At 38.6% G+C, this 19219-nt stretch overlaps 1 long non-coding RNA gene across 1 annotated transcript in view; it reads left to right on the top strand.

Annotated features, from left to right (window-relative positions):
• The window catches only part of LOC110212693 (uncharacterized), a 29743-nt gene extending 11991 nt beyond the window's left edge, over positions 1-17752 (top strand). Inside the window, exons 2-3 of the long non-coding RNA XR_002325736.2 lie at positions 15651-15765; positions 17111-17752. This is a non-coding gene — a long non-coding RNA (uncharacterized LOC110212693). The remainder of the gene's footprint in view (positions 1-15650; positions 15766-17110) is intronic.
• The last annotated feature ends 1467 nt before the right edge of the window (positions 17753-19219 follow it).

The raw sequence follows: 19219 nt of genomic DNA, 5'->3' as shown, positions 1-19219 counted from the left end.
CAATGGGCTTCCTCCTCATCTCTGCCTCAAAATCCCTAACTAATTTCAACCAAATCTAAGGTGTCAGTCACCTAAGTAAAACCTTTGCTGATCTCCCAGTCATTGGCACTCTCTCCCTCTTAAAATTATTTGGTACTTCTTTGCATTTACTTACCTGTGTGTATGTTGTGTTTCCTCCAGTAGAATGTAAGCTCCCTGAAGGCAGGAACTGTTTCTTTCTTACTTTATATCCCTATGGTCAACCACAGTGCCTCGCACAAAGTAGGAGCTTAATAAATGCTTATTGAATAAATGAATGAATGTTTGTTGGACTTGTCTGTCCCACTGTGCTCTTCACATAGTAGGTGCAATAAATGTATGTTGAACTGAATTTGAGAAGTAATAACAATAATAGGCTTTTATACACTGCTTTCAGGGGCAATATAAATACCTTAGATGAGGGACTTTTTCATTTTTGTCTTTGAATTCCTACCACTTAGCTTGGTATTTGGCATGTAATAGATGCTTAACAAATGTTTGTTGATTGATTGTCTCACTAGCTTCTCACAGCAAGCCTATAAGATAAATAATATGGCTATTATCATGCCCATTTAATAGGAAGAGTGTTGGACTTAGAGTCAGAAGTCCTCAGTACAAGCCCTTGTTGCACCTCTTATTCACCACATATCTTTGGCTAAGTTTCTTCCCTTAGTGGGTCTCATTTTCCTTCTTTGTAACTGAGATGATCACTAAGATCTCTTCTGGCTTCTCTGATTCTGTAATGGCCCTACCCCAGAAAATGACCAACTCTACTTAGGAGAAAGCATTCTCTTTCTCTCTCTCTCTCTCTCTCTCTCTCTCTCTCTCTCTCTCTCTCTCTCCTCTCTCTCTCTCTCTCTCTCACATTCTGTGTGTGTATCTATCTGTTTGTTTTTCTCTCTGTCTGGCTGTCTCTCGTCTTAGTTAATAAAAGTGTTGGAGAGTTTTGCCCTGGGCCCTTATTCACCTTTCATGGAACTGAAACCATGCTACTCACTTCACCTTTTTAACTCTCCTCTTCACCTTTCCACATCTTATTTATTCTTAAAGACCTAGTTCAGTATAGCCTCCTCCAAGAAGTCTTTCTGAATCACTCCATACCAGAGATTTCTCCCTTCTCTCATCTTATTATCTGTACTGCTCACTTGCTAATTATGATTTGTTGCCTTGTGACATCTCTCATATTGTTTTGGTTTTTTATTTCACTTTTCATATTTTCAAAAAGCCATAGATTTTGAGAGCTAGGAAGGACCTTGACCATAGAATGAAAGATCAGAGAAAGGCCTTAGCAAACATCAAGTTCAATCCTTTCATTCTGTAGGTAAGAAAGAGAGCAAAGAAATGACTTGTCCAAGGTCACAAAGCTAGTCAGTAACAGAGTGGGACTGAAACCTAGATTTCCTAATTCCTGACGCTCTTGTTTCTTTACCATGTCAATTTACACATCTTATCTCTCCTACTGGGTATTTTGTGTCTGTGTCATATTGATTTCTTTTTCTGTCCCCCTTGGTACTCAGCATATGATAAATAGCCAGTAAGTATTTTTAAGGGCAGTTAGGTGGCACAGCGGATAGAGTGCCAGGTCTGGAGTCAAGAAAACCTGAGTTCAAATCCAGCCTCAGGCACTTATAATTACTAGCTGTTTGACCCTGGAAATGGACCTCTTTGCCTCAGTTTCTTCATCTGTAAAATGATATGGAGAAGGAAATGGCAAATCATTCTAGTATCTTTGACAAGAGAACCCCAAAGGGGTCATGGACAGTCAGACACAACTAAAACAACAAGAAACAACAACAAATATTTGTTGAATGTATAGGAATGGTATGTGATACTCCCACCTCAATCATTACCAAAAGCTCAGTCTTCTCAACTGAATCAAATTGACATATAAATTGGGTTTAAACTAGGTTTAAAGAGTTCCATTGAGTCAATCAATCAATCATCATCCTACCCCCCCTTAAAAGGAACCATCTCTCCCAGGTAAAGACTTTCTCTTAAATCAGTTAATCAATCAAAGGCTTTAGATTTGGTGCAAAAAGCCCTTGATCAATTTTAGAAGTCCTTGAAAGCCATTGGATGAAATGGAGAGACATTACATAGGAAGTATATTTGCATTGGTTGAGGAGATTTAGTCATTCCCTGTAGGGCTTGTATTAAACCAGCAAGCTAGTTTTGGAATCAAGTATTTAAGCATCTGGCGGCTTAGTGGTAGAAACTTTCTAGCCAAGTCCATGAGAAGGAATTACTTGGGGGAAGAAAACGAGATACATAGCTTTGGCCTAGGTTTTTGTCTCCTTCTTAGCCAGAGGATGACCTTGTGAACTTTAAAGGGTCAAAGGATTTGGAATTTTCAACTGGCATCCTACCAGCATCCCAGAATAGCAGTGTCTGGCATCAGTGCCTATAATGGAAATGGAAGACAAACTAGACGCTCTGAAGGGACTTTGTAAGGAGCTCAACAGAAAAGCTACATGATTCCTAAGGGGGAACCATCTCAAGAACTCCAGCAAAAGAACTTCTAGGAGATTGAAGCTACCCTTCCCCACTCCTCCTTTTTACCACCAGAGCTCTAAGCTTAAGCTACTTTACCCTGAACTCCATATAAACTGGTGTCAGACTTTGAAGGGAATGTTTTGTGCCAATTTTTCTTACTATACCACCTTAGTAAACAGCCTTTTCTAAAACCTAATTATCTGTCTAGCTGATATCAACTGATAATCATGGGGGGAAACACACCAATAGGGGCTCATGAGCTATAGCCCTAGAAAATTACTCCTTGACCTCTCAGGGACCCCTAGTTCCCTGAGGGGAAAAGTCACCTTTTGGGGACCCAACCTGTTAGTGTGAATGGAGATTTGAGAGTACAGCCCCAGAGCTTGTGCTATAAATGATTCACTGAATATCATGGCAACTGATTTGTTTCTCAAATAGCTCTTCTCTATTAAATGGCAAAATCTTCACAGTACCATTCTTCCCAGTTCCTAATACCCTTCCTTTCCCCTACTAATTCCTGAGCCCTTTGTCGCTGCCAAAGCCAACACAAGGTGTATGTGTGTGTGTGTGTGTGTGTGTGTGTGTGTGTGTGTGTGTGCGCGTGTGTGTCTATGTCTGTGTATTTGTGTGTGTGTGTGTGCAATGTACACATGCATGTATCCTTGGGAAAGATTGAAATTTGTACCCTCTGTGTGTTTCACACTCTATAATTCTCTGTTTTGCCCAAGATCCTGTGTCCAGCAAATGATAGAGCAGAGACTCAAATCCAGGTATCTAATTCTAAATCATTTACCTTTTCAACTATGTCATGCTGCTAACACACTTGTAAGCATACAGTGTTGTTGTTTGTCCTTCATTCTGGAAAAGGACCAATGATATCAGGAGGGTGATATCTTGACTTGCAAGTAAATTGGATTTAAGTGAGGCAGAGCTCTGCAAAGTCATCAGCCTCACTCTCTCCTCCAGGGTCTTCTGAGTCCAGTGGCAAGATATAGATCAGGACAACTGGAGATGACCCCAGATGCAGTGGGAGACCTTGATCTTTTTAAGCTAAGTCTTCCCCAGGTCTCAGTTTGTCTGAGGCAACACCCATTCAGTGATTTAAGAATAGGTAAGAAATGAGGCAAAAGATGGCCTAGTTTGCCTACTTAAAAAAAAAAATCAAACTGGAAGGGGAAGACTCTCAGGGTTTCTGGCCAGAATAGAAACAACCACTATTTACACTCACTCTGAGCCATCAAAACCCAAACAATGACTAACTGAGGCTTGGGCCAATCAGTGAGAGTCAGAGTAATTTGGGTTTAAGGCCTGGTCAAGTAGTTCCATTTGAATCCCAATAGGATTTATCAAGGCCTGGTTTTCTAGTGCTGTATTTCCAGAAATCATGAATGAAACTACAAGGGAGAAAAGAGTTAATTGTCCCAGGCTTGTATTTTTTTTAATGGTAGATTTAATAAGTAGGGAAGAGGGGAAAAAATCTAGCTGTAAACCCCAATATATCTTGTGATGTTTCAGTGATGAAAATTTATATTCCTTTGGGCAGAGCACCCACAGGTAAGGGTATGATTCCCCATGTGAACAAAGGGAGAGGAGTGAGGAGGGGAGGGAAGGAATGAAGGAAGGAAGGAAGGAAGATTATGTTGCTAAGACACTTGTAGGCGTACAGTAGGTGATCATTAGATATTTGTTGAACGAATGAGTACTTCCAGCAGACCTGCTCAGTGTTCCTTAAAAACTTCACAGTCACTTGAAAGTTCAAAAAAAAAGTCTCTATATACTTTAAGGCTGTTCTGAGTGTGATTTCTTAATGATTCCCCTTTAAGCTCTCTAGGAAAATGTTATAAGAGCTCAAAAATAATTATAATAATAATCAATTGGATCACAGTTATCTTAAGTCCTCCAGGAAGGAGAGCTCAGTACTCCTTTGACTGGAAATGTCAGCCAAAGGAAGCAGTTTTGTGGGCTGTAAATATATCATCTCCAGAGGATAACTAATAACTTTTATCACTGCAGCCCTAGAGACCTAGAATGGCAGCCCAGAGGGTTGAAGTAACAAGGGAGTCCTCCTAATTCAATACTCAAAGGTTCTTAAATCTCTCATGATGTGAAATTGGAAACTTCTATTTTCCCAGGTTGATTCAACAATCATTCATTTGTTCCGTACTGTGGGCAAAGCATACACTCTTCTCTCCATACTCTCATGAATGGTGATCTCCTATGCTCCCATGGCTTCAATTATCATCTCAGTGTTGATGGCTCCTGAATTTATATACTCATACTAGAGATGTTTCTTTCTAGAGCACCAGTCTCACATCCCCACTTATTTGCTGGATATCTGCACCTGGATATTCTGACCACAAATACACAACACATCCAATACTGGCCTTTTATCTTCTGATTTAAACCTGCCCTATTGCTATTTTGGGAATCACCATCCTCCTAGTCCCCCAGGTTCAAACCTTTGAGTCATCCTCAATGTTTCCTTTTCCCTCACATCCTGTCCCCAAACAATCAGCTCTAAATCTGGTCAATTATACCTCCGCTATCTTCTCTCTGTGTTTATGCACCATAATTCATTCACCTCTAACTTGGACTATTATAATAGCCTCCTACTTGGACTCTCTGGCACTTGTCTCGGCCCTATCCAATCTATCCTCATATATTTACAAAATAATCTTCCTAAGGCACAGATCTGACTGAGTCACTTTCCCATTATAAAACAAAACCAAAAACAAAAACCATCAATGGCTTGCCTCTAGAATAAACAGAAACTCCTTAATCTATCATTTAAGGTCCTACACAATATGGCTCCAACCTGTTTCCAATTACTTCTTTTCCTATACTCTGTATTTCAGCAAAACTGGACTACTAAGCTAGTTCTTTACTGTATCTATATTCTTATGCCTTCATTCACTCATAAGGGCCATTCTCCATGTCTAGAACATCTTTAGGAATATTGAAATCCATCTCTTCCTCTAAGACCCGACTTAAGTGTCTCCTCTTCCGTGAAGCCTTCCTACGTACCCCTTGCTGAGAATGAGCCCTCCCTCCTTAACATTTCCTAGACCACATTGTCTGGACAGTCCCTATGTCCCTGTCACATTCTGTCTTAGGAGTTCTTAAGCGTTTTCATCATCCACTCCTTTGTCAGTCTGGTGAAACCTGTGGACCCCTTCTCAGAATAATTTTTTAAATTTATAATAGAAAGAAATGCTAACTTTCAGTTAGAAATTGATGAAAATAAATATGTAATATTTCTTTCCCATCCAAGGTCACAGACCCCCTGAAATCTATTCCCATAACCCTTGGCGGGGAAGGTGGTAGAGGGGTTTTCTGTGGATCTCAGGTTAAGAACCATTGTTCAATCTTGTATTATATTTATTGGTGTGCAATCCATATTCCCCCCCCTTCCGCAATATATGGCAAACTCCTTGAGGATGTGACTATCATTTTCTATGTTCATATTTCTGTAACAAGCATAGTACTTTGCATATAGCATAACCCATAATAAGTGCTTGTTGAATAAATGAGCGTTCTAGGTCATAAACTAAGGGAGGGAAACAAGAAATGAACAAGTCCTTGAGTTAAAGAGGTTAGAGTCAACTACAGAGTAGTATATGTGTCTGGATGTGTGTGTGTGTGTGTGTGTGTGTGTGTGTGTACATGCATGTATGAAAATGTGGTAGTACCATAGTCAGAGGGCATCTAGGTGGCACAGTGGATAGTGTGTCAGGCCTGGAGTCAGGAAGACTCATCTTCCTAAATTCAAATCTGGGCTCAGATACTTACTAGCTGTGTAATCCTGGGCAAGTCACTTAACCCTGTTTCCCTCAGTCCCTCATCTGTCAAATGAGCTGGAGAAGGAAATGGCAAACCACTCCAGTATCTTTGCCAAGAAAACCCCAAAAGGGGTCATGAAGAGTCAGATAAAACTCTTGTTAAGCACTTAGCTCAGTGTTTGGCACACGGCAGTGCTTAATAAATGCTTATTTCCTTCCTTCCTTCCTTCCCTGCATTACTTCTTAAATGTCAGAAATATGGGGCAGCCTGTGTTTCTTCCCATGTGTATCTATTGCCCTTAAGGTCACCTTAAAATTATATTCCTTGGAGATAATCTTATTCCAAGATTCAAAACCACAGAACATTGCTAAGAGATATTTATTTTGAAAAGATAGCTATTTGCATTAGGAAGTAGCTTAAGGATCATTTGAACCTAAATCCTCTGATTCCAAATCTAGCTTTCCTCCGACTACACATGATACGGCATTATAAACATGGTGCAGTTCCCCCTTGATTAGTTCCTATAACTCAACTTTTGTTCTTTCCCCAAAAAGTGGCAGCTGGCCTCTGCTCTAGTTTCATCATTCTTCCCACCAGATCCAAAGCAGGAAATTTTGACAATTCATGGTCTTTCTCAAAGGATGTAGATCGTTTAAAAAAAAAACAAAACCAAGCTAGATGAAGAGAGCAAATAAAAGCTCACATAGCATAAGGTCACAAACTTAATGCTGGAAGAGACTGTAGAGGATGATCCAAGTTGTTAGAAGTCACACAGTAAGTAGCAGAACCTCGAGCAGAACTTGGGTCTTCTTTTCTTAGTTCAGTGCTTTCCACTAAATGATATTGTCTCTCGGATCTGTTTAAAACTTCACTTGGTGAAGTATTCATTGGTCAGTGTTTACTTACACTGGTTTTCCCCTCTTTACAGACAGCAAACATAGCTCATAGATTACAGCATGTTAGGGCTGGAATGGCCTTTAAAGATCATCTAGCTCAGTGGTTCCCAGCCTTTTCATGCAGTATAGTGACACTTCCATAGTACTTGCAGTTATAAAGTGATTGACATTCATCGTTTCACTTGAAGTAAAGATGATTTTAGAATATGAAAACCTCTTAAAAGTTTTGGACCACTCCTCACATGATAGTGCTTATGCTATCCATGTATAATATTTCATAGTATCTCTTGACTGAAAAAATGCATAATGACAAAAAAGCTACCACGAATTCAGTAATGCTTTTACATGAGTTCGTATTTTACCGATCACAATAGTGTCTTCATAAATTTGAAAAATCGTAATACCTGTATGTATGATATAGTATTTTTGTGAGGTTCTTGTGATGTAGAAGAAATGACATTGGGACTTGAGCAATGGAATAGAGGGCTAGATATTTTCACTGATCCTCACAGTCTCTGGAAAATTGGAATAATGAGCAAAGAGAAAGCCATTTCAGCTGTCTCCATGACCCAGGACAACAAGAAACCTACTGAGCTAACAACCCAATAAACTAACAGCAGAGAAGTCCGATCCGTAGTGCCTAATATACTTACTTGGCCCCCAACCACCCACTGTGCTTGGGCTTGGCTGATCAGGATGCGGGAGAGAGAGAAGAGAAAAGGGAGTACATATCGATATAGTGCCTACTGCGTCCTAGGCACTGCACCAGTGCTTTTCACAAATATTATCTCGTTTGATTCTGACAACAACCCTGTGAGGCAGGTGCTGAAACTGAGGTGAATAGCAGTTAAGTGACTTATATATCCACAGGCTTGCAACAGAATTCAATTTGACACCTCTCCCCTTCACTTATGCCTCAGAAAACCAACAGTCAGACACTTGTTATGGCAGGGACAGCGTAGTGGCAGCACCCTGTGCTGCCACAGAGGTCAGCCAGAAAACTGAGAAACAGAGACAGCTAGGACAGGACATATGTGGCTGTATGTAGCACTCTACTGAGCCTGAAGAAAAGAGCCCAGCATTCAGCTAGAGCCAAATCTGTGAACCCAGAAGTCACATAGGGTAAAGATAGTGGCCAGGGGATGAATTGCCCAGCATGAGAGGAGGTTGAGATGGCTTTGAAGTTCATCTCCAGGGAAACCACAATCAGAGGAGAAGGAATCAGAAAATGAGCAATAGGAAAATACGAGGGAAAAATAGTAAAATCACCAAATATCTCAGGAGGAAGAAAGCTCAGTTAAAGACCCTGAGCATAAGAGTAGGGAAGACATTATAACAGAAGGGAATATGGCCTCCAGATCAGCTAAAGGAGACTAGGCATCTGTGGACAAATATTGTAAGACAAAGGAAAATTAATTAATCCCTGATGAATCAGAAGACTCCGTGGAACCACATGGAACCACAGTAGAATGTTCCTGAGTTGTTTAAAAGAGAAATAAGAATTATGAAAGCGGAATTTATGGCTTGTGTGGCATAAATAATTGGCAGCATAGAAAAACTTGAATCTATGTTGGTAAGTTTCAACAACAAAACATAAGAGAGAATAATTTATTGGAAATGTGAATACACAGAAGTGAAGGACAATCCAGAAGAATAGAAGCAAAAAGTAATAAGATAGAAAAAAAAACACGTTTTCCATACAAGCAAAATATATTGATCCTACTACAGCATACATAGAGAAAAGAAGATCAGGATAATTAAAAAGAACTGAATGTTGTAATGCAAGAAATAATAATATAAAACTGCCCAGAACTTCTGAACATAGAAAACAAAGAGCCAAATGAAAGACTATATAAATTGACTCCAGGAAAAAATCCTATGCTTCAAAATCCAAGATACATAGGGGTTAAATTGAATGATTCCAATGACAAACAACAGATTTTGCAAGGGACCAGGAGAAAGGTATTCAAATATAAAGAAAAGTTAATTCAAGTAACATAACATTATTCTGCACTCACCAGAAGCTTCAGGAAGGAATGGAATAACGAGTCCCAAAGAGCAAAGGAGTTCACCAGAGACTAATCATTAATGAAAAACAAAAAACAAAACAAAACAAAACAAAAGCTGGATGTACAAAAGAAAAGTGGCTTTTGAAACATTACTAGAATGGAAACCAGACTTGAATGAATGCTTTGTTTTACAAACATTCAAGGCAACAAAAATAGGAGAAAGCTAAACAAATAAAGCAACCAAGGATAATAACAAAATAACAAGAGACAGCAACCGCTAAGAGATTTCTTTCTAAAAGCTCAAAAGGAGACAAGGGTGAAAGTACAAGTCAAACAGAAGTGATGGCGGAGAAAAAGGCCTGAAGCATCATGGACTAAACTTCACAAACCTCACAGGTGAATCAATTTTTTTTTCTGAGACTGAATTACAGAATGGGGGGTGGAGTACATAAAAGGGAAGAGCAGAGAAATAAAGAGGGGAATGTGACGTGCCCTGATCAAGTGAAAGGTTAACACTGAAGGAAAATAACTCCTGTAATGTCTTAGAAAGAAGAGAACACGCAGGATAATTGATGAGGAGGCAAAAAGAGGCATTCAAATAGGAGGAGAGACAGAGAGAAATAATCTTGTTTCAGTAGTCGAAGAGTGCTCCCATGGATAAAGAATGATATTCTATAGAGGGAGCCTGAGACCTTCCAATGAGACCTTACAAGGCTTAGGATTTGGTGCTTAAAGAAACCACTGATCCTGCATCAGGAGGAGAGGAATCAGGAATCCGGGGGCCAACTGACAGCCAGAAGAGTAGAAGGTCATGAACCCAGGAAGGAGATTTCATGGCAAAGGGGAGTGGGGGAGGGGAAGTGGGGAAAGTAATCATGGAGAGAGCAAAGGTTAAGAATGAACTGCACAATTAGAGACACAGGCAAATTCCTACCATGGGGCAATATCCCCTCCATCATCTGTAAGGATTGGCATTCCCAAGAGTGAAGGATAACAGAAAAAGAGGACAAAGGAGTCATATCTGTAAGGCCAACAACACAGAAGATATTTAAAAGAAAGAACCTAAAATAGTTACCTTAGAAGCTTTAATCTCATGAGTAAAAGAGACTAAAGAAGGACCAAGTACAAGGGCCATGAATCAATGAATAAAAGCTTAGACTAGCCAGAAAGGAAAGATAAATAATGAAAAGAAAGAAGGAAAGAAAGTCTTTTTAGACAAAGACCCCAGAAATGAAATTTTAAAACCAATGTTTTATTAAACAAGTTGAAGGAGAGAAAAAAAGATTTTACTTGACTTCAGTGAGAGGGAGAAAAGAAGAAAAGAACTAAATAACTAGACAAAAAGAAGAAATCTTAAAAAAAAAAAGCCTAGTAAGTTAAGCAAAACTCCAAAACAAGGCAAAGGGATAACAAATGGCAGGTGGAGGACAGGGGGACTTAAGGGTAAGGGGAAAAGAGTTGGTGGGCATAGGGTTGCCTTAAAGTAAATTAAGATAAAATAACTGATGATACACAAAGGACTACACTAATAGAAGGGGGGGGAAGGATCCTAACTTGGGGGAAAAAATATTGGAGACAAATGGAGAAAAATATGAACTTAACTCTTATAAATTTAAATACAAATAGGTTTAAAAAAATTTCACGATAAAAGGGAAAAATGATAGATTGGCTAAGAAAACAAAACCCTACCATCTGTCGCTTACAAAAAACACACCTAAAAAGCAAATGCATACAAAGAATTAAACAAAGAGGGGCTAGAATAAAATGTAGTATGTATCAGGTGAATTTTTTTTTTTAAATCCAGGAGTGGGGGCAGCTAGGTGGCACAGTGGATCCACAGAGCACTAGCCCTGGATTCAGAAGGACCTGAGTTCAAATCTGACCTTAGACCAAACACTTGACACTAGTTGTGTGACCCCAGGCAAGTCACTTAACCCTATTGCCTAGCCAAAAAAAAAAATCCAGGAGTTGTAGTCATGCTATCAGACAAAGCAAAAACAAACATGCATAACACAAAAGCGATAAATAAGGAAACCACATGATGCTGAAAATAACCATAAGCAAGAAACCGATATCAATATTGAATTTAAGTGCTCTAAATGCCCTAACATCTAAATTCACAAATGAAAAATTAACTGAACTACAAGAAGACATAGACAGCAACAAAATAATGACAGGAGATTTCAATGATCCTCTCTCAGTTTTGGATATGTTTAACAGAAAGATCAACAAAAGGGAAAATATAGAACTGAACAAATTTCTAGAGAAATTAGAGATGAAGACATTGCATCTTCTAAATGGGACTTCTAAAGCATATGCATCTTTCTCAGCACCACCTGAAACTTTTATAAAACTTGACAGTGTATTAGGATACAAAGATATTGCAAACAAATGTAAAAAATCAGAAATAGCAACTACATCCTTTATAGACCATGACACAATAAAAATGATAATCAGTTCAGAGAACACAAACAAAAGACCCAGAACCAAATGCAGACTAACAATGAAATCTTTTAACAATTAAATAATGAGTGGGTAAAAGAACAAATCGTAGAAACAATTAATGATTATGTGAACAAAAGTGATAATGATGCAACAACATACCCTAAATAACACTTCCTTTCTATAAACCTCAGTTTACTCCTCTATAAAATGGAAGGGTTGGACTAGATATACAATCCCTTTGATATTCTATATTCTAAGGTCCTTTCCAGCTCTGACATTCTTTGTTCTATGAGTTTGACTCCTCTTTCCACCCCAGAAGCAAACTTCTGCAGAAACAGTTTCCCTTGACTCAGGTAAGTATCTTTTATGTCATACTGACTGAGCAATAACTATGGGAATAGGAGTATGATTCTAACATGGGTGTACTAACATTGATGCCCCATACCTGTTAAGTGGAGAAAAAGCCTTTTTTGCAGACTTTTGCACGTGGTTTTCCCATAAGTCTTTTCTCAGGATAACACAGTTGTTGTAGGACCAAGGTTCCTTTTCCTCTCTGCTGTTTAGTTTTCTCTAAAAGGCAACCAAGCTGGACCTGGACTTGGCTGGCCCCTTTATTTCTTGACTCAGCTTCCTTGTCACCTAAGGGCAGTGGTATGCTAGTAAATGTTTAACAATCAGGTCTCCAGGGGGGAAAAAAGGTGTATGTAACAAACCTTTAAGTTTAATCTGTATTATTAACATTTTCTCCATTACTCAAGTCTATATAATGAGTAAAACAGTAAATCAGGCCCTGGTTTATGGTGTTGGTTGATTTCTGGAGTGTAAATGCTCATGTAGAAAATTTAACAGCTGGTTTCTCTGGATTGTAAGAGCTGGTTTCAGCACCTCCCTGTAGGGCATTAAAAAGTCCCACCCACATGAATTCAGGACCCCTCCATCTCAGTGTATTTCAGAAGACACATTATCACCCCTCCACTTGTCCCTTGGTTGTACTCCACACCTTATCTCTCAAGCCATATAAGACTTGGCCACAGACTACACAAGAACTCGAGGATTCAACCTCTGAGCCATCTGATACTTTCACAATTGAGCTCAATCCAAAAGACTTCCTGGTGCTCGGATATCTCCACGACTGCAACACCATATATTTATGTGTAAATATGTATATGGGGATAAGAATATAAGGAAAACAGTTAGGTTTGTAGCTAAAATTCAGCACATTATTTACTGACAGTACACATAATAAAGGCAGGAATGTAAAGCAAGAGCACAGGTTAATGGCCCTCTCTCTTTTGCCTAGCTTTTTGTTTTTACCTTAGCTTCACTGGCATGCAGCTGTAGAAGGATGGGGCAGCCAAAGGAGCCTCATGGCCCCACCCTCCACATAGTTCTTGTGGGGTTGGGGGAGGAAGAGATGTCTCTGAAATCGATTTGGGGGACACAGCCTCACAACCAGATTCTCTTAACAAACATTAACACGAAATTTCTAAACCCAAGTCAGAGGATTGTCTGGGACCAAGGACCAACCTAATTATTTATCATTCTTTTTCAGGCATTCTACATTCCAGCCAAATTGGTCCACTTGCTGTTCTCCTTACATAACATTCTATCTCTCATTCCTGTGCCTTTGCACTGGCTAGGTCTGCTGTCTCTGAAATGTATACCTTTCTAACCTTCATTTCTTAAAATCTCTAGGTTTTCCCCAATTGATAAATTGTCAAAGCATATGAACAGGCAATTTTCAGATGAAGAAATTGAAGCTATCTATAGTCATATGAAAAATGCTCTAAATCACTATTAGGTAGAGAAATGCCAATTAAAACAACTCTGAGGTACCACCTCATACCTATTCAATTGGCTAATATGACAAAAAAGGAAAATAATAAATGTTGGAGAAGATGTGGGAAAATTGGAGCAGTAATGCATTGTTGGAGTTGTGAAGTGATCCAACCATTCTGGAGAACAATTTAGAACTGTGCCCAAAGGGCTATAAACTGTGCATACCCCCTTTGATCCAGCAATACCACTACTAGGTATGTATCCCAAAGAGATCATAAAAAATGGTAATGGACCCATATGTACAAAAATATTTATAGTAGCTCTTTTTTGTGGTAGCAAAGAATTGGAAATTGAGAGGGTGCCCATCAATTGATGAACAGTTGCACAAGTTGTGGTATATGAATGTTATAGAATACTATTGTGCTATAAGAAATGATAAGCAGAATAGTTTTAGAAAAATCTGGAAAGATTTACATGAACTGTTTGCTGAGAGAAGTGAGCAGAATCAGGAGAAGATTGTACACAGTAAGCAACATTGTACGATGATCAACTATTATAGAATTAGCTTTTCTCACCAATACAACAATCTAGCCAATTTCTAAACACTCATGATGGAAATTTATCCACATCTAGAGAAAGAACTATGGAGTCTGAATGTAGATCGAAGTATACTATTCTCTCTATTTTTTTGGTTTTTTTCTTTCTCATGCTTTTTCCCTTTTGTTCTGATTCTTCTTTCACAACATGACTAATGTGGAAATATATTTAATATGATTGTACATGTACAGCCTATACCAGATTGTTTGCTGTCTTGGAGGGAGGGGAGGGAGAAAAAAATTTGGAACTCAAAATCTTATAAAAGTTAATGTTGAAAACTATCTTTACACATAATTGGAAAAAAATAAAATACTGTTAAGTAGATAAAAAAAGAAATAACCGATAAACTCTGATTGCAGATTGAAGCTTACTTTTTTTCCCTCTTTTTTTTATTAATTTATTTTGAATTATCAACAATCACTTCCATAAGCTTTTGAGTTTTAAATTTTTCTCTCCCTCCCTCTCATCTCCCTCCTCAAGATGGTGCACAAACCATAGGCTATATATATACATTCCTATTAAACATATTTTCACATTAGTGATATTGTAAGTAAGAATTAGAACCAATAGGAGGAACTGCCAGAAAGAGGAAACAAAACGCAACAGAAGAAAAAAATAGCAAATAGTATTGAAGCATACTTTTTAACTTTATTTTTCTTGTTTTTGTCTTTGCTTTCTTTTGCAGCATAGCTAATATGGAAACAAGTTTTGACTTTATACGTATAATCAATATCAAATTGCTTGCCTTCTGAAAGAAGTAGGGTGGATAGATGGGAAGGAGAGAATTTGGAACTCAAAAATTTTTTTTAAAAGATTGGTAATTTTTTTTACATTAGTTGGGAAATATCTAATGAAATAAATGAAAACATATTTTTAAAAGGAAAAAATAAAGTCTCTGCTTTTACTAAACTAATAGATAAGGTAGATGCTTGGAGATGGTTTACCTAGATTTTAGCAAAATTTTTTATAAAGATCTCATGTGGAGAAGATAGAGAAATATGGATTAGACAAAAATATAATCAGATATATTAAAAGTTTGGATGGCCAGACTCAAAGAGGATATGTTAATGGTTCAGCATCAGTGTAGCAGGAGGTGGTATAGTGGAGTACCCTAGAGAGCTCTACTTAGCCCTGTGCTATTTAACGTTTTTGTCAATGACTTAAATAAAGGCATAGATGGTTTGCTTATTAAATCCAGATGGCACAAAGCTGAGAAAGATAGCTAACCCAGTAGATAACAGAAACAGGAATCCAAAAGGATCTTCAATGATTATAACCATTTCAGCCTCTTCTCTACTGCACTATGATGTCACATCCACCCTTCAAAAGCCTCAGTTTCAGTTATTATAGCCAAGACTTCTTTCATTAATTCTAAGAAACTTGTAGAGAAAATTTCACATTTGAGTGAAAAGTGAATTCAATGTCAAATGTAGTATATGTAGACAGTAAAGGTCTCTGCATTGGCCAGTTTTGCTTGACTATTTTTCTTTATGTCAGGTGATAGCAGGCTTTGCGCCAGTCAAAGGCAAGGAGATTTTTGCCCCTGACGGGTATCCATAATAAAGTCGGGAATGTAAGGCCAGAAGGGTAGAGTATAATTATATTAATTTCCTTTGGTTTTGTTCTTTCTTAGATCTATTTTGGGGCAGCTGGTTGGTGCAGAGGTTAGGGTGCCAGACTTGAAGTAAGGAAGATTCATCTTCCTGAGTTCAACGTGCCTCAGATACTTAGTAGCTGTGTGACCCTAGGTAAGTCACTTAACCCTTTTGCCTCATTTCCTCATCTGCAAAATGAGCTAGAGAAGGAAATGCTGAAAAATGACTGGACAACAACAGATCTATTTTCATATCAATTGACTGATCAACAAATATTTACTGAGTGCCAACTGCAACCTGCCAATCACTGTGCTAGGCACCAGAGATACAAGTGCAAAGAAGAAAAAAATTCCTACTCAGAAGGAGCTTCCGCTCATATGGGGAAAACAATAAGCACATATATAAGTATACAGAGTATAGATATAAAGTGAATAAATACAAATAAATGCATGAAATAGTTAAATACAAGGCAGTTTGAGAGGGATGGGTACTAGCAGTTAGGGGTGTTAGGAATGACTTCATGCCTAATTGGTGCCTAAGCTGCATCTTAAAGGATGAGAAGGATTTTATGTAGTAGATGTGAGGAGAGTACATTCCAGACATGGAGAATGGCTAACACAAGAACACAGAGACAGGAGTAGAGAATCATAAGTAAGGAACAAAGAAGATCTTGGAAATAAAATGGACTTTAGTAATCATGAAAATGATTTGGCACTTGTTAAAATAAAGGTTGACCAGTGGAATAGATTAGGTACACGACATACAGAAGAAAGTGAACAAAGTAGCATAATTTTCTTTAAAAGGAAAGACTGTAGTTACTGGGGAAAGAACTCATCATTTATCAGAAAACTTCTGGAAAAACTTGAAAGCAGTTTGGCAGAAATTGGGCATAGAACATCTCATATGCTAAGATAAATTCCTAATGATATATAATCAAATCAAGAAATTATCTTTCAGGGGCCGCTAGGTGGCGCAGTGGATAGAGCTCTAGCCTTAGAGTCAGGAAGACCTGAGTTCAAATCCAGCCTCAGACACTTGACACTTACTAGCTGTGTGACTTTGGGCAAGTCACTTAACCCTAATTGCCTCACCAAAAAAAAAATTACTTTTCATATCTATAGACAGGGGAAGCATTCATGATGAAAAAAGAGACAGAAAGGATCATGGAGATTAATTATATTCTTTGGACTGATAGTGCCTGGTGTTGAATTTAAGTCCATTAGAAATTCCTTATTAAATCCTGTTTAGCCCTTTGTGAAGCTCCTTGTGACCTCCAAATGTATATCAGGGAATTTCTAACCCTAAATCAAATAGGTATCTGAGTTAATGGACTTAAATTCAGTACCAGCCATAATCAGCCCAAAGAATATAATCTTGGCCTGGCTTTTATTCAGCTGCCCTTAGCCAGGTGTGGTTGGTTTATTGCCTTTGCTATGAACTAAAAGAGCTATAAGTCCCATCCTTATTTAGAAGATGCTTTCTAATCACTATCTCTTAGCAAACAAGAATTAATATGGCCAGCAGACAGTCCCAAAGAGATCAACCATGAAACTGGAAGCACAAAGAAGTGTGGCAACCACAAGACCAGTGAAGACGCCAACCAGAAGAAGTATGATATCCATTGGAAACCTGAGACATGAAACCTAACAGAAACAAAGCACTCAGGGGAGAATGGCATGATGGCATCACTAGAAGACATTAGCTGCACTGCTGCATCAAAGTATGAGTTACCCAAACCAAGCATATGCCCTGGCCATGCAAAGGCCAAAATGTGTGCCTTCTCTGCATAATCCCTGATTGTGTGTTTTCTATTTATGCCCTCTCTCATTTCACAGTACGGTGGTAATTTGTGGAAGAATGTATCTCATAAGCTTATGGAGGGGGGAACCTCTTAACATTTTATTTGCTATGCTATTTGGTTAGATGTCTTCTATTTAAACTAAGGTGTTCTCTGGATGGCTGTTAATAGTAACCTCATCATGTTGGTTTTGCTGAACTGTTATTTCTCTCTTTTTATTCTTTTTTATAAGGGGGTTTTGCTAATGAGGGGTGAGGGGAGGATACATTTGAAAATGAAAGAAATGTAAAAACAGATGATACTAGTAAATTTTTAAAAATAAATATTAGGGATGGCTCATGAGTCGTAGCATTGAGTGGCTGCTGACATACAGGTTACCTTGAACCTCTGATGGCTTTCTAGGAACCTGTGTGTGAGAGGAAGCACCCCAGCCTGCCAATTTGCCCAGTCTTCTCTATGGAAGACATTTCAGGGATGGTACTTATTATAAGAGAGAATCAAGAGAGAAGGTCATATTGAGAAATGGTAGTGATGTTTTAAGAATATATCAAGTTGCAGTCCCTGAGAAACAAAGTTCCAATGACATTGATGTTACTTCAGGTGCTGAGCAAGATGAGGCTTTGCAGTATCTGAGAAAAGAGCAAGTTCAGCAAGGATCATCTTACACTTATATAGAATCATAAAATCTCAGAACTGCACAAGACCTTCAAGATCATCTACCCTTTTCATTTTACAGTGGTGGAAATCGAGGGCCAGGGAGAGAAAATGATTTGCCCAAGATCACCAAACTAGTAAAACCCCAGTTCCGGCACAAACCTAAATTAAATCTTACCGGGTAGATGTTCTTCAGAACATCTGGAGAATCTTAAATGACCTTCTGAGAGGGAGATTCCACAGCCTCCCATGACAACTTCCTCCACTGTTTCACAACCTTGATTTTCAAATTGTTGTTTCTTACATCTACACACTCCATCCCTCCTGCTGTAACTCAAACCTATTTCCTCCTTGCCTTCTCATCAGCAGAGAAATAAAACAGCTGGTCATCCTTCTCCATGTTTTTCTACAGAAGTTTTTGAAGTCAGGAGGAGCTTTGCCAATAAATGGGCTTCGTGCTTATTACTTTTGAATAGGACAAAGATAATGGAACCAGTAGAGTATATTGGAAAGAGATGAGATTTGTGTGCAGAAGACCAGGCTTGACCTGCACTGGAATCCTAACTCTGTCACTTAGTACCCAAGTGGCCTCTGAAAAGTCATTTAGTTTCTCTGACCCTCATATTCCTCATTAGTAAAAAAAAATTATTGGGCTACGTGTCAGTCAACAAGCATTTATTAAGTGTTTTAGGTGACTTCCAGCTCTACATACTGGGTGGACTTAGCTCATAGGACATTGGAATATTTACTCAGTGGGGAAACATGTGCCCTTTTTTTTTTTCCTGAACTGTCCCAGACAGGAGGAGCCGGGTAAGAACTCACTGTCTCTAGACACTCTATCCTGTGGTCTGGAACTATGGAAATCTGCCCAGTCTGCTCTGTGGAGGCAACCATAGTGTCTCAGTATTGGAAGGAAACTCCGAGGCCATGTAGTCCAACCCAAACCTGAACAAGAATTCTCCCTACAGGATCAAAATGGTCATACAGCCTAGTTGTGAGTAGTAAAATCTCTGGAGAACATACAATAGTCAGGCCTCTGGAGAAAATCCAGAGAACCTAACACTCCAGAGAGCATTAGAAGAAAAAGAAGGAATCTGAATTAGGTCAATAGGATACATCTCACAAGAGCATCCCCAACTCATGAAAGTAGCTGGA

Source organism: Phascolarctos cinereus, unplaced genomic scaffold (assembly GCF_003287225.1).
Source record: "Phascolarctos cinereus isolate Bilbo 61053 unplaced genomic scaffold, phaCin_HiC Scaffold_2;HRSCAF=192, whole genome shotgun sequence".
Classification (NCBI taxonomy): Eukaryota; Metazoa; Chordata; class Mammalia; order Diprotodontia; family Phascolarctidae; genus Phascolarctos; species Phascolarctos cinereus.
The sequence above is the reverse complement of the archived record's forward strand: the minus strand, read 5'-3'. Positions and strand labels throughout refer to the sequence as shown.